The sequence below is a fragment of the Argiope bruennichi genome, chromosome 6, assembly GCF_947563725.1.
Source record: "Argiope bruennichi chromosome 6, qqArgBrue1.1, whole genome shotgun sequence".
NCBI classification, from domain to species: domain Eukaryota; kingdom Metazoa; phylum Arthropoda; class Arachnida; order Araneae; family Araneidae; genus Argiope; species Argiope bruennichi.
In genome coordinates this window covers 44,189,498-44,206,745 of record NC_079156.1, presented here as the reverse complement: position 1 = coordinate 44,206,745, position 17,248 = coordinate 44,189,498, and the positions used below count along the sequence as shown (strand labels likewise).

General features: G+C 27.6%; 1 protein-coding gene across 2 annotated transcripts in view; it reads left to right on the top strand.

The window, feature by feature from the left end:
* LOC129971084 (zinc finger protein 13-like) overlaps positions 1-17,248 on the top strand; it is a 207,038-nt gene that overhangs the window by 169,918 nt on the left and 19,872 nt on the right. For both annotated transcript variants that reach the window (XM_056084557.1, XM_056084556.1), the window contains one exon: positions 1,319-1,364. The gene's annotated coding sequence lies outside the window, so the exon portion shown is untranslated. The remainder of the gene's footprint in view (positions 1-1,318; positions 1,365-17,248) is intronic.

Genomic DNA, 17,248 nt, shown 5'->3' with positions numbered 1-17,248 from the left:
GCATTAATGATTCCTAAGCCATATTTCCAGACTTATATACTGAACAGATACATTCTAGAAAGATTATTAAAGATACATTCTGGCGAAAGAGTGAAAATGCTTATAAATTTTTCTGTGGAATAAAAACTGATTCACTTTAAAATGTAAATTTTTAAAAGAGGAAATAAATTTCGACTTCTGTCAATTTTGCACAGAGGGCTTTAAAAGAGCATTGTTAAGCAAGAGCTTTTATTCTCTAAAAAATTATTCCTATATGCATGAAATTAGTGGTTGCACATTTGGTAAAAATACTTAGGATTTCAACTACCCAATTCTTAGAGCTACATTTTATTTAAATAAACATATTTTCTATAACTTCTTATGCATTTTTGCAAAAAAATTTTGATATAGAGTTTTTATATAAACTTAACTCGATTTCATGCTGAATTTTTGTCATCCATTTTATTTAATGAATTACGAATTTTTTTAACTAATAAATGCTTTGCTTTTAGTATTTACCTGTACAATCAGTGTGTTGTTAATGTTTTAATTATTTTAATTACATTTTTTTCATGCATTTAAAAATATCTATTAATTTGATTTCTATGTGTGCTAGAAATTCTAAAAATTTCTTCCGAAATATTCTAAACAACAATCTACTCATACAGTTTGCTTTCTGGTGGTGACTTAAGATCATATAAATCACGAAAAATGTTAAGTTGTTTTTCTCTATATTGTATCTTTCTAATTCAGAAAATTTTAAGATTCAAATCTTTAATCTAAAAATCGTAAAATTATAAATTTTCCAAGATTGATTCGTCTATCTTTATATTATTTTTAAAAGTTTAATCTTAACTAGAGCAATGAAGCACGTAAACAAAAAATATATCTAATATCATGGCAAACTGTTTGTGAGTATGTATATATAAACGCAGTTATTAAAACAATAAAATATTGTTGTAAAACATACTTAAATGTATATATTTTTTAAATGTTGAAATCAGAGAAGATTTTAACTGATATAAAATAATTATAATGCAATAGTAGGCTCCGATACTAAGGCTAAACGTTGAAATTTATTTATTTTTTAAATAAAAAAAAACACAAATAAATTGAAAAATAATTAATTTAAAAAAACTTTTTAGTGAACATCTACTACCCAAGAAATAACTGCTTAATTTAATAGCTTTAGGTCCATTGGTCTGTCCCATAGATTTTTAATCATGCATATAGCTTCACACAATTTACAGAGAGTGATTCTGTTTGTTGTTAATTCTGTTTGTAATTATTGTTATGCTAATATCCGCTTTAGTAAAATGATTAATTTTGTCTCTTTCAGGTAAACGGGAATTCAGATGTAGCTTTCACGGTGGATCCAGACAAAAGTAAGTACTTTTGTCGTTTAACTTTGTAAATAATGATACCATTAATAATAGATATTTTCAAAAAATTTTCGATTTGCTGGATTTTATATCATTTAGTTCATCATTTGGTAATTTCACATAAAAAATTTTTAGTTATTTGTTAAATATATGAGCCAAATTTATTCGACAATATGATTAATAAAATAAAAGGGAATTTTTTTTTATGATACAGATTAAAAACCCAAGTTATTTTATTCATTGAAAACGAAAAATAAATATATCAATTCAAACGAAAATATGTTGAAGCGCTATTTTTGGAATGTGTACAGAAAAATAGATTGTCTTTATTTTCCTTTTTTCATGGAATACGAACATTTCTACTTCGAGCAAATGAACTATTATTTTACTTATTATTAATATTTTTGAGGTGAAAAAATGAACGAAATTCTTTATCTAAAAGATCAAAAAGATTTGGATTTATGTCATTTTCTTTTTAGAAATTTGAAATGTTATGCATTTTAATAAGCTCACCTCAACTTTTCTTTATTTATTTTCGAAGCAATAATTCTATTTCTTTCTACCGTAAGTTAGATGTTTATCTTTTATTATAAAGAAATTAGTTTTCGTTTTCAACTTCTCTTTATGCATTCTTTGTTTAATATTACCTTTTATCTATTTTTTGTTTTAAATAGACATCAGAAATCCGATAAAATATTTTTTTTATTGGCAAACCAAACACTCGTGTTTGTTTTATTTTACTTAACTAAAATAACAGTTTTAAAATTGAAAACCTCCGTCGGGGATTGATTTAAACCAGAAAGAAATATATAAAATAATATTTGGGAAGCGAAATATCAAAATTTTTTGGAATAACAGTAGACAGGTAGTTATGCAGTATATTTTTACTTCCAAATTTATTTATTTTTTGCTTTCATTTCAATTACTATCTAGAATTTGTCTGTTAATCTTTAAGTTAAAAATTTTAAAATAAATAGTTCACGATATTATTTAAACAACCGAAATTATTTTGATTTTATAAGGAAAGAGACTTGTTTATCTTTTATACTGAAAACGAATCAATTGAATCTTAAAGAAAGTTAATGTAACATTTTAATAATATCCCAGCTTTTTTTTTATAAGTGGTCTATGTATATTTCGATGTTCAAAATTTTCACTTTTAATTTTTGCTAGCCGTTTGACCTATGCATCAGTTTAACATGATAATTCGAGAACTCGTTTTATGGAATATTTACTATACTTCTACCTGTATAAGAGCATAAAGAACACATGAGATACTGAAACAGGCCCAAATGATTTCTATCTTCAAAATTAAGGCATACTTAGATATAAAGACAGTTTACATATCAACAGTTTTGCAATTCGAGTCAGATAATTCATTATAAGAGGAGGCGATAAAGAGATAGAAATCATGTAAAATTATTTGAAAGAAATCAAGGAATATTACTTCAGGAAATAAATAAATGTGACTACTGAATAAGGAAATAAATATTCATACAGAAAGATAAATGCAGAACAACGAAATATGTACGTTTGTAAGAATTTGATTTCGTTTTATTTTGAAGTAAATTTAATACTAAACGAATATTTAACCCATTCACTGCCATTTACGAGATATCTCGCAGGAAACTACTGTAAAATTAAGCACTCGTAAATTTCGTTTGCAGTAAATAGGTATTCTGTGTTTTGTTACATATTTTTTATACTAAAATTCTTATTGTAAGAGCAACATTTTCTTGTGTGTGTGTGTCTCAGCTTCTTCAGGTTTCATTAAGTTCAGTATATTGTTTACGAAATTTCAAATCTTACACTTCAGACATTTTCAACTACGATGACATACAAAATAGAGAAATTAAAAAGCTTAATTCTGCCATTTATTTTTCTTATTTGTTTCATTTATCCAGATCATAAATTGCTACATATTTATAAACGATTTTATGAAGTATTATGAAATATATGATACAATAATTGTTGTATTTTATTAAACTGAAACAATGAATATCAAATAAATAGAATAACAAATCCTGTTTTATTTGCCAACCTTATTGAGAATCATTGTGCTCATTTTAATGGGTGGAGAGCATGGGAGGTCTCAAACCTACTTTCTCATTGGCAGGCACGAGTTTCTGACACTTCACACTAGTGCCGTCCTTCAAACAGTTCATCAAACTCATTTTTGCGTATGGACGGACAGATAGTCGTGAGAAAGCACCTATTCTTCTCCTTTCGATTACGACAGATTTTCCTCTCTTACAATAATAAATAACAAGGAAAAGTTCCAGAAAATCCTTACAACCAACAAAGTGCGGATCTCTTCTCTCGGGTTTTTTTTTTATTCTATTACATGATGGCAGTGCCGATTTTTTTTTTATTCGATTCATCTGTAATTTTTTTTTTTCTTCGATCAGGAGGGGAGTAGGATACGATATGAAAAACGAGGAAGTGGGGCTGAAAGGGGGGTCGGGCTGGGGTCCGGAAGCCACACACAGACTGAAGGAAGGCAGCAATAATAATGGTGGGAAGGTAAGAAAATAAAAGTAATCGAAAAAATCCGGATACCTCTACTAGAAGGGGTCGGGCTCACACTAGTGACCTATTTTCGCTCCATTCTTAAGAGTGAGAGAGATAAAAAAAAAAAAAAAAACTAAGAATGAACGGGTAGCAGAGAGGAAAAAGAAAAAAAATTTCAAGGATACGGTGATACTAATCGGGCGATGACCGAAGTAAGAAAAGAAATACACGCTGGTGGTTTACTTCTCAGAATTTTTTTTTTTCTCTCACGAATTCATCCGAAATTTGTTTCTTTATTCGTAATGTGGTGAGTGTAAGGTGAGATTTCTTTTCAATGTAGAACGATTCATCGTATTGTTATTTAAAAAAATAATGTTACTTCATTTTCTGATAGTTGTTGTCTTTAAAATGTAAAGATATATATATATATATATATATATATATATATATATATATATATATATATATATATATATATATATATATATATATATATATATATATATATATATATATTAATCTTGATGTATTTAAGGTGCGTGTTATAATGACAAATGTATTGACATTTTTAAATAGACAATCTTAATTTTTTAAAAATATTTAAATTTAATGTTTTTTTTTTGTTTTTTTTTGAAATAGAGTACATGCAAAGCAATCTGAGCCATAAGTTCTAAATTCGTAGGGCATTCTACATCATAATCGTAACATAATCTCGACAGCAATAAGATTATGTTACAATTTCTATGTTTTAAATTTAAATAAATTCTTTTAAATATTATAGCTAAGATGTGTGTTATAAAGAGAGATAGATGTATTGGCATTTTGAAATTTTTAAATAGTCAATCTGAATTCAAAATATATAAATTTAAATTTATTAGGATTTTTTTTTAGAATACATGCAAAACATTCTGAGCGTTAAGTTTTAAATTCGTAGTGAATTCTACGTCATGCAATCTTGACTGCAATAAGATTATATTACAGTTATTATTTTTTAAATTTAAATAAATTCTTTTAAATGTCGATGGACCTAAGATGTGTTATAAAGACAGGTGTATTGACATTTTCAATCTGGATTCAATAGTCAATCTGGATTCAAAATTTCCATTTAAATTCCATTTAAATTTTACAGGATTTTGAGAGAATTAAAAAACACACACACACACAAAATACATGCAAAACAATCTGAGCATTAACCTCTAAATTCGTAGTGAATTCTATATCATACAATCTTGATAGCAATAAGATTATATTATAATTAAAATGCAAAATATTCACTTCAAGTTTGACTAAGGGTACAAGCATCCTAATTTGCTTTTACATGACAAAAGCTTTTTAGATTCATATATTAATTACATTCTTGTATTAATTACAAAATGCTGGAAATTGCGAAGAGTATATTAATTTGCGTATGCTATTTGTATTATAGAGTTAATCAGAAACAAAATACATTCCTGGCTACTTCTTAGTAATTGAATTTGCCATTTAGCCACATTTTATATCATTGTACAATCCCGTAAATGTAACACATAAAACAAATATTTGCTGTTCAAAAGTATTCAAAGTTGTCACTTGCATGATTTATGATGTACTAGCCGCCTTTGGCGACCAGCCGCTTTGCCAATCTTAATGCTCGTTAAAATTTTAATAATTAAATATTTTATGTAATTCCTATTTTAATAGCTTCTTCATCAAAATATTTTAAAAGCTTCACATTTTGATAGTCATATAATTCATTCATAATATTTTGTTTAATGTTTTCTCTTTTGAGCGGACCTTTTTACTGTTCAATACGCTGTTTACTTTTCATAGAGCAGATATGCAACATGTTAAATATTTGACGAAATTTTAACTATTGGTTAAAAAAAACTAAACTACAATTTATTTCAAATTCTGTTTGATTTAGCTTTAAAAATCTTTAAAATTCAACAAATTTATCTTCTGTATAAAGCATATATCGTTGTTTTGGAGGAGCCTAACATAAATGCAACAATACTATTGCTTTGAAGTTTCATCATTTATTATTTCAATACGCAGATACAAATTAATTAAATAAATTTAATAATTCCGTTCAATTAAATAAATTTAATAAAACTATTTTTTTTAATACATAATTGTAAATATTAAGGAATTTTGAATTCAGCTTGTTCTAATTCAGCTTGAATTCAGCTTGTTCTAAAGATGGCGCTGTTTATATAGTATTGCAATTTAACTAAAGTAATTGATGGTTAAGTTCAGAAAATATTAAAGTAGCAACTTGTCAGCAAGAACACATGAACATTTACAAAAATCGAAATCGTTTATGAAACAAATGAAGAAATGATTACAAGATTGCATCTTACAGATATGAAATAAGTCATTTTATATAGATGTGTGTAATAAAATAAATTGCAGCAGATAATCAGAGTAGAATTAATTCATTAATTATATTATTCGAATTTACGCCATCAAAATTAAAAGGTAATATTTAATCCCATTTTTATATCTTCATAGATTAAATTAAACTATTTTCCTCATAAAAAAGAATTAACAAGTAAATTTTTCTTTACACTGCAAAATAGGAAAGGACCTATGCATTAACATACGGCACTGGATATGGCTATTCTCTCCATTTATAGGGAAAGTGTCTTGTTATTTTTTTAATGTCATTTTGGAATATTTGATTCTGAAATATCAGCTAACTCTATTCGAATATTTTCAAGAATATGGCACATTATCAGTTGTATTTACGTTTTATATGAGTACCTATCACCGAATCAGTGCTTTTCTGGGTTACCTGTGTTCCCAATTTCACGACTTTAAATATCAGTATGTAATAATTATAGGTTTATGTAAAATATAGAGCATTTGAACTTATAAACATTTGCGTTTTTATATAGATTTTTATAATTCTTTATTTTCAATTTTCGTAATTTATTGGTTCAATATCAATACCCATTTTTCTAATATTTTCAAGAATATGACACATTATCAATCACATTAACAGTAGGATATTTAAGAAGATTTCTGATGTTTACCGTATCGGTATTCTTTTCAAATAACATATCCATAATTTTATGAATTTCAGTTCAGTTATAGCCTATTAGAGTTTTGTATAAAATACAAATAAACAAGGCATCAAAATTTGTAAATGTTTGCGCTTTTTATTACAGACCTTTAAGCTTCTCCATTTTTAATTTTCTGGTCTGTTACTATGTCAACCATGCCACGCCAATTTCACCTTCGTCCCTGCATTTGATTAGCATGCTATTGATTTCGCTCTTTTATTAATTCTCGGACAGACTTAACAGAGTGTCTTTGTGTCATTTCCTGTTTGAAGGACGAAACAAAAGGCAGAGATATTTATCTGTATCGTAAGTCTTCAATTCACTTTCATCATGAATGAAAGCAGTCGATCCCTATCTCGAACCTGTCTTTCGAAGTAGCAGCGTCGAAAGGGTTAAGAAGCGTGACAGGTTTCTTAACCCTTTCCTTCCCGCGGCAGGTGGTAACTACACGCAGTCAAAAGGAAGTTATTTTGCCTTGCAAAGGGTGAAGTTAAGACGGGCGGCTTCAGACTTCGCGAACAAGTGCAAGTCGAGGGGGATGAATATTTCCTGTATTTCCGACTTTCAAATTATTGCATATTGACGTTGTTATTGTCATCGTAGGATTATCTTTAAAATAGATTTTAGAAATTGGAACGTTACTTTTTTTTTTTTTTGCATGATCAGTTTTTTTATTTATTTTTATTTAATTTGATGCATTTGCAAGATCCATACTTGCATGACGTATTTAAAGTTTTGTCATCGATTTAAAAAAAAAAAAATTTAGATGTATTGGAAATTTGGATTTTATCCGTTTGTAATTTTGAAATTGTGTACATGATGGCAATTTTTTTTTTCAAAATTTAATTTTCAATTAATAGTCAATATATATTTTCAATGCTTATAAGAGGCGCCACCTGATTGTGAATTTGAGAAAAAAAATTGATTTCAAGATTCTATAACATAAACGGATAATAAATTAACATGGATAATATATTCAAATAAATGAAATACAAAATATAGAAAATAATCAAAATATATCCTTTTTATTACATTAGAATAAAAGTGTGTTTTTAAATACTATTTTTATTTTCATTTTTCCTTATTATCATAAAATAGAACGTTACAAAAAGGATGGCCTCTGAAGAAGGCACAGTAGGGGGGGGGGAATCATAACTTAAGAAATAAATCTATATTTATGTTATCAAAGTAGACAACAAGATAAATATGGTGAATTTGTAAAATGTGAATTATTACTAAAACGACAACTATTAAAAAAAAAAAAACTTTAAGCAAATGCATTTTGCAAAAACAACGGAATGACGGGTAAAAGAAATCTATCATCCTAATACTATTATGTCACTTTTCGATATTTTTTTCTAGCAGGCACACAGGAAATCACGATGAGTGTGATTTGCATTTCTATTCGGAAAATGATTGTGAAACTGATTTTTGCTTCATATTTTTTTCATGTGAATGAGTAATATTCAGAGACATACAAATTTATTTATCCGTTATTAAATAAATAATAACTGATATTGAGATCGTCTGATAAAAAAAAAAAACTTATTCAAATAAAATTTAATAATTTTTTTAGGTAAAGTTATCAGCTTTTTTTGGATCAATAGTATTCTTTCTGTTGAAAGTAAGAATCATGATATCAAAATATATAAATCCTTGATCGATGCTTTAATTTGAGTATAAACTTTAGCATTTAATATGAACAGGCACCGGACTTTTTTCTTTTTAAGAGCTATAGAAATATTTTTTGGCAGTCTGTGTTAAATAAGATTTATTATTAAGTCAATTCTTATTAAAATGAACACTTTTGGAGACCATATGATTCACTGACATATTTGTTGCGTTTAATTTAAATTAAATTTCTATGTATTAATTGATGTTTATAATTTTCTCTATAAAGTATTTTGTTATCAAATTATAATAAGTTATATTAAAGTTATATTATGGTTATATTAAAGTAGTATTATTTTAATAGCCTTATACGGGTCCTGTTTATCATGTAATTGAATAACTCTAATTAGAATTGAATTCCACGACACCATAGTGCTTGCTATTAAGAACCTAATCATTCGGGTAATTTAGCTTCTAATTCTATGTTGTCTTTTACAATGCTGGGTTTTCTTATTCCTATATGTAAACACTACGCATAAATTGAGGGAATCTTCCTTCCTTAAGGTGGTTTTACATTTAGCCAATTATGAAAAAGGAATTGTATATGCTTTGGAAAAGAGGACAATAGTAAATTTTTGCCTCGAACGGACAAGTATTGGCTGTTGTACAGCTTCTGCATATGCGTGATCTTAGCGAATTAACTGGTGAAGCCTGAATATAAATCCTACTTTAGTTTCCAATAATGACAGAAACCTATGGCGTTAAATATCTGTAGATATAATGAAAACGGTTTGAACTTCATAACAATATATTTTTAATAAATTGCAAAAATGCATAAAAAATCATGCTATAATTTAAAAATACAATTTTTTAATTTTTAAAATGATATAAATATTATTTTTATTTCTCCCTTTGTTCTCGCTGGAAATGAGGAAGAAATATATTCACTTCCTCTAATGAAGGAAAAGTTGTGCTCTATTTCACTCACATCAAAAGGAATTTGCAAACCATATTTGCAAACTTATTTCCTTAGAATTTCTTTAGCTTTGAAAGTCTGAAATGATGATATATCATAAATAATAATTTAATTTTAAAATTAAACATTCATTATAAAAGAAAAACCATATTTTTTACCGATTTTGGCTATCAGTAATAATTTTAATATTTTATATGATTAATATGCATTCAGAAAGCATTTGATTAACTTTTCTATCGTCGATTAACATGTTGATTATTTGTGAATAGTAACTACAATATCATATGAATCGAATAAAGTGTATTGAATATTATTTCTTCATTAGTGTTTTGTCAAACAAAATAACTTAAAAGATTTTCCTATAGAACACATTGTGTCTTTAAATAATGTCTGACTTTATCATCACATGTCTGACCTTCACATGCCTAAATTTATCATCATTTAAATTAGATCCTGAAAATTTGCTGCTAGTTAATTCATCAATTATATGGATATTATAACTGGGGAGCGACTCTCGCAGTTATAATATCCATATGGCAGTTCCCATACATACTCCTCGAGATTGATATCAAAGTTAGTGGGGGAAAATGAACCTGACCTTCACATGCCTAATTTTATCATCATTTAAATTAGTTCCTGAAAATTTGCTTCTAGTTAATTCATCAATTATATGGATATTATAACTGCGGTGTAACTCAGCAGTTATAATATCCATATGGCAGTTCCCATACATACTCCTCGAGATTGATATCAAAGTTAGTGGGGGGAAATGTATAACCAAAGCTTTGAATCGAATGAACGAAGTGTTTAACCGTTACAAAAATCGTGAAGGAATCGAAACGATGATGGAATAGTTTGTAAATGTAAATTGCAAATGCAAATAGTGCTTTACTATATGCAAATAGTGCTTTGTAAATGCAAGTAGTGCTTCACTATATTCTTATATTCTATATTAAGTGATATTACGAAAAGATACATTTCAATACACAGGGTGGTTTTTACCTGATTATGAAAATTTATTGTAAAAAAAACTACATAATTTGGCATAAATTTTTGTTGATACATTGTAAAGACGTTTATAAATTTTAAATAAAATCACTTAGGGTTACTGAATTTGAATATGAGCATCCTTAGTAGCTCTAAGAATGCCAAATTGGTATTCTGATTTCTCGCCAAGTACAGTTCAACATTATGGTTGTCACAATAGACACATCATCTATTATCTTATGCTACTGAGTATATCAGTATCTGCAGCTGGCATTGCAAACACTCTGTTCTTTATGTAACCCAAAAATTGAGATTGAACAACAATGACCGATTCAAATTCATGAATCAAAGAATATATTGAATTTTTTGTCCTCGTTGGGGCCATTTTGATAACAATCGAATGTTAAATCACAATTTTTATAATTTGTTGCACTAACTGTTGGACTAATAAATAAATTAATGATAGGAACATGATAATATACTTGATAAGAACATGCAAATTCATGGAATCAAAGAATGTACCAAACTGTTTTCTTCACTGAGGCAATTTAAATAGCAATCGAATGTTAAATCACAATTTTTATAATTTGTTGCACTATCTGTTGGACTAATAAATAAATTAATGATAGGAACATGATAATATACTTGATAAGAACATGCAAATTCATGGAAACAAAGAATGCACCGAACTTTTTTCTTCACTGAGGCCATTTTGATAACAATCGAATGTTAAATCACAATTTTTATAATTTGTTGCACTATCTGTTGGACTAATAAATAAATTAATGATAGGAACATGATAATATACTTGATAAGAACATGCAAATTCATGGAATCAAAGAATGTACCGAACTTTTTTCTTCACAGAGGCCATTTTGATAACAATCGAATGTAAAATCACTATTTTTAAAATTTGCTGCGCTATCTGTTGAACTCATAAATAAATAAATGAAAATACTAATATATAAATAAATAGAAAATAAGAACAAAGTAAATATTTTACAATATTATATTTAATAGTTCTTTGGTCATAATTTTAAATAACGTGGAAAAGACTTTATGACCCACTTGTATTTTATTTTCATAAATTAATATTCCCGATGCAATTGAAAGGAAGTGAGATATTTTAAAATTTTCTATATTTCCTTTCAAAGTAAGAACGGAGCCTTAATATCCCGAACACGACGTCTTAAGCCACGTTCGTAATTTACATTCGATTGCGGTTCGAAATAAATTAATTGCTTAATGCGTTCGGAACTTAAATAATTCCAGATGAAAAGAAATTCATTAAACAAGACCTTCATGCCTTATTCATCAGATCGAGAACCACACTCGAGGTTCCACTCGGAGGCATCAATAAGCCTTTCCAGCCCTCGACAGGTGTTCAAAGGATTAGACTGATTCCTGGCGCGTGTCTTATCCTGGGGAGGTTGCAGTTTTTCTTCTTGCCTCACTGTTTTTATTTAATATTTTTTCTGCCCCCGGGAAACTTCAACGCTTTCGCTCCCTTTAACAGTCTTCTTGGGCATTAAAGGAGTGCAAGTATGATTTATCTACTTCTGCTGCTTCTTTTTTGTACTGCCGCACCTGCCAATGTTATGGTTGTGAAAAAAAAAAAAAAAAAAAGCGTAACTCGGTTGTAAAAGATTTCTTCAAGGATCGCCTTTCTCGGGAGAAAGCTCAATAATTACATACAAGACACGGATTTGAAAAACGTGGGCATTTGACATACTTAGCTTGATGGCTGCATTATGATGTTAGGGAAATAAAAAAATAATGATAATAAAATTATGGCAAGGTGTATCGAAATTTTTAAAAAAAAATTGTTTTTGTTTGTATTCCTTGTATCTTTTTTCTTTCTTTTTTTTAACTATATTATTTTTGTGACTCATAATTAGAAAAAAAAAAAAAAGAACGATTGTTTTAGGTGGGTGGGTGAATAATCGTTTTGAAATGACATTCGATTAATAAATTATTATAATTAATTTTTTATATACATTTTTGCTTTTTAAAAAAATCCGTAGCGTGAATAATATGCAGTTAAAATAAATATTGTAAAGCATTTCATAAAAAGAATACTAGGTTTAATGACAATTCTTATGTATTATTATAACATTTATCATTAACATTTGTCAAAATGATTTAAGAAAAAAATTACACAGTTTCTTTAAAGAAGAACGATTAAAAATGGCACAATTATACATAATTATCTAATAATCGGAATTTTGATATGTGTGTACGTATGAGATGCGCATATGATTTAAAATAATTCACATTATATTCATTCCATGCCAAAAGCTACAAATTTTCTTAGTAGCGTGAGTAGTATGTAGTTAAAATAAACATTGTAAAGTATTTCATTAAAAGAATACTAGGTTTAATGACAGTTCCTATGTTATATATCTCTATTAACATTTGTCAAAATGATTTAAGAAAAAAAAAAATTTCATAATTTCTTGAAAGAAGGCAATTAAAAATGGCATAATTATACATAATTATCTAATAATTAGAATTTTGAGATGTGTGTACCTATGAGATGCGCATACGATTTAGAATAATTCACATTATATTCATTCCATGCCAAATGCTACAAATTTTCATAGTAGCGTGAGTAGTATGTAGTTAAAATAAACATTGTAAAGTATTTCATAAAAAGAATATTAGGTTTAATGACAGTTCCTATGTTATATATCTCTATTAATATTTGTCAAAATGATTTAAGAAAAAAATACAGTTTCTTTAAAGAAGGCAATTAAAAATGGCACAATTATACATAATTATCTAATAATTGGAATTTTGTGATGTGTGTACCTGAGATGCGCATACGATTTAGAATAATTCACATTATATTTATAACATTACATTCATTCAGAGTTAAGTTCTATAAAAAAATTTTAATTTCGTTTATACATGTCACAAACAATATATTTTTTTTTTTCTGTACAGACTCGTTGGTTTTATTTAATTTGCAACATCGCTTTTCTGTATCGGGATCTTCCAACACAAAAATGCCGAGCTCAGAAACCGAGCCAATTAACTGCTCATGTTTTAAAATTAGACGTTTGAAACAGACCAAGTCTGATATATTCTCAAATCAGTAGCAGAACAAAATACAAAATGCTTCATTAAGATTGTAATGGATCAGAATTATCTGCTCCATAAATTTAATGTTAAATGGAAACTATCATGAATATGTTGTATATGGTAGGCATTGTATATGATATAAGTTGTTTAGGATAAAATATGGTAATGGATCAGAATAATTTGCTCCATAAATTTAATGTTAAACGGAAGCTATCATAAATATGTTGTATATGGTAGGCATTGTATATGATACTCTAATGTGGTATAAGTTGTTTAGGATAAAATATGGTAATTTTTTTCTCTACAAATTGCCGAATAGTTATTTACATTCTCTTCATTTATTACTTTCTGATATACCAACATAAGTTATTGTAATAGGCGAAAAATTCGTGGTCTATATTTTGATGAAAATGCATATTTGAAACTACTCTGAATCCGAAAAACACATTTCAGGAATTCTGTATGTCTGTGAATACGATAATTCAAAAATGCTTTGAGATATTTGGATAAAATTTGGTATACGGATTTACGACCAAATTTGTAGATTTCTATCAATTTTGAACAAAATCTATTCATAGGAAGTCTCTCTGACTTCACGATTACAAGTGAACTCGGTAATTACAAAACGAAGAGAGCTAGATGGATAAAATTTAGTACTGAGGCTTAGCATCAAAAATATTGATCCGCATTAAATGTGGAATCAGATTTGTCAAAGGATTGACAATCTGCTGGTCTATACTTTCTCGTACATATAAACGGACTTAAATAAAATATAATATCCAATCTTGTACTTACAATTTTTCATATGATCTAACAATCAGATATAAGATATTTTTATTTATTTAATGCATCGTGTCAGAGTCTGCTTTCAGTTCGGTGAATATAAAAAGGTGTCTAAAATATGTATTAAAATATGTATTCTATGTATTTTTTTTCTCAAAAACTTTATTGCCATTAATTATAAAAAGAGAAAAATATTTTAAAATTAGAAATGCTGGATAATGAGAATTGACAGAACAAAATAAAATAGTTGAACTCCTTAAATGATAGATATTTTAGTTACTTTAAATGATATTAGGTAAACAGCGTTTTAAAATTCGCCACTCATATCAATAAACTTATTTCATACGTATATCATTCCAGCATTCGTGATTTAATTTAGTTATATTAATGACACGTTTTGAAGCAACATGAAGGATATTTTGTAGTGTGGTTACACCGAGGCACTTCGAACATCTCAGTTATAAGGATATTTGTTCCATAACAAAATTAATCTGCATTAGGTTCCTATGCCGGGATTATCCTTTTTGAAATCGGGTCTCGAATTAGAAATCCTTAAATTATGAAGCTGCCAATAAATCGCAAAGGCCCATCTGTTAGTGAACTGAAGACCCGATAAGAATGTTACTTGATGAAAATTAAGTTATAGGATTTATCTACAATTAATTTGCATTTAATTCCTTTTTTTGTGTGAATAAAATGAATAGTTTTTATTACATTAAAATATGAATAAATTTAACAGGGCTCACAACAAATTCTAACACAAGTGTGCTGTAATATGGATAAGAAACATGAATCAAAATATTTTTCTGTCTCTTGACAATATTTATTTTATTTGAGCTCATTAAAAAGCCTTGATAATTAAATAAATACTGGAATAGTCCATTTCATTATTACACAATTTATTTAGAACGCTATTTCTTTTTCCAATGCTTTTGTACCAAGTTGTAATTTATAGAATAATTTTAATTTTAAAGAGTATGTATGAGCAAAAGAAAAGGATAGTCATTTATTAATGTGAAAATAAATGAATTTCTTCTTTTTTCTTTTATATATTTGTTTCATTTCTTGTTTTATTGCATTAAGCTTATGATTCAGATGATTTCAAAATTACAGAATATCTATAAAAAAAATCTGTTCACATTCCTTCCAAATTTAACAAAAATTTGCAAAATGAATAAATAAAAATAAATTATTGCTCTTCGAATGATTATAAATTGTAATTTATCCTCATATAATTAATTTGTAATGTTGGTACTTATATTGAATGATATGTTTAAAGGAAATTGTATTAGTTCGAACCAATCTGAAAATTTTAAAAAAATTGAATATAAAAATTAATTTCCGATGAATGCAAAATTAAAAAAATAATTATAAAATGATTAATAAATGAATAAGTTAAGTATATAATAAGTAATTATAAAACGAATTAGGTAATTAAGCTGATAAATAGGTACAATTTAAATTTTGCTATTATACCAAATTAAAAAAAATATGTATAATATGAATTTTTTCTCATATTTATAAACTGTTTTAAGCATTTAAAATTGAATATTGATGAAATTATTTTATTTATTTCTATTGATGAAATTAATTATTCATTTTAGACTGTTAAAATAAATTATATTCAATGACTATATCAACTAAAATTCTAATAAGGTTCCTATACTTTTCTTTCTTTTTTCTTTTTGGAAATATAAATTTTAGTGCTTTTTATATAGGTCAAACCAAAGGTTATTTACAAGTAAATGCCAGCAAAACTGTGCATTAAATAATTATTTTAAAACAAAAGAAATCGAAAAAAAAAATAAAAGCATAATAGTATTTCCCAATCTCAACTTGCCGATAATTTAATATTCCATTATTCTGATGCATCATTGTATAAGGGTAGTTCCGATTTTTTTTTTTCTCTATACCAGGCAATATTTATCAACTTCCAGTCTGTTCCACTAATGCAACCTACGGGCTGAAGCCCACGGCAAAGTCCAAAATAGCACCCATAACTTTTTTGCGAAATGAAAATGAATTTAGAGTAGGAGGGGAAAAAAGGGGGGGGGCTTGGCACAACGTGCGGGCTACGTGACAAACGATCAAATGCCTTATGAAAGGGTTAACGTGAGGGACTGGTGTACGCCCTTTGAGCCCAGCGATTGGCTTCCGTAACTCCTTCACCCACCCTCTCATTGGACACCGCCTCGTGCGAAAATCTCTCATTGGCTGGACAGCATTATGCTCTTTTTTTCTCTCTCTCTTAATTTCGCTGGGTGTATTTTTGGTAAGGCAGCGGTTTTTCAGCAGGTCTTTTCTTTCTTTCTTTTTTTATTATCGTCCCAGTTTCACTTTTTCGGTATATTACGCGGCAGTCAAGCGTTGATTTCGCTGCAGTTACGTGCTGCTGGTTGGAGGTTAGGTCTGTAATTTATGGTTAAAGATGGAATGACTTTTTTTTTTCTTTTTTTCTTTTTGCGTTTCCAAGTGTAATTTGTCAGGAGTTGAGTGGAGATGTATCGAATTTCTATCGAAACTAAAGAAAGCATGCGCCAAAATGGCTTTTATAGACTATATATATATATTTTCCGCTCATAGAAAAGGAATTTTTACACCTTTTAAAAACTTGGACTAATATTTTTTTTATTAGATTTTATTTCTTTTGGTGGCTTCAGCTGATGCGTTTAAACTTTTGTTATAGTGTGGTAAGATTAATTGTTAACAGGTTTATTCAAATTTTGTCAGCTCATAAAAAGCATTTCTAAGAAATGAAGGTAATGGGTATTTTTCGCAAATTTTGCTTTGATATATTTATTTAAATTTAATTTCAAAAACAGGAAATAACTTATTATAAATACTTTCCTAATTAACATTTTTTACGAAGTAATAATGAATTATTTTATCGC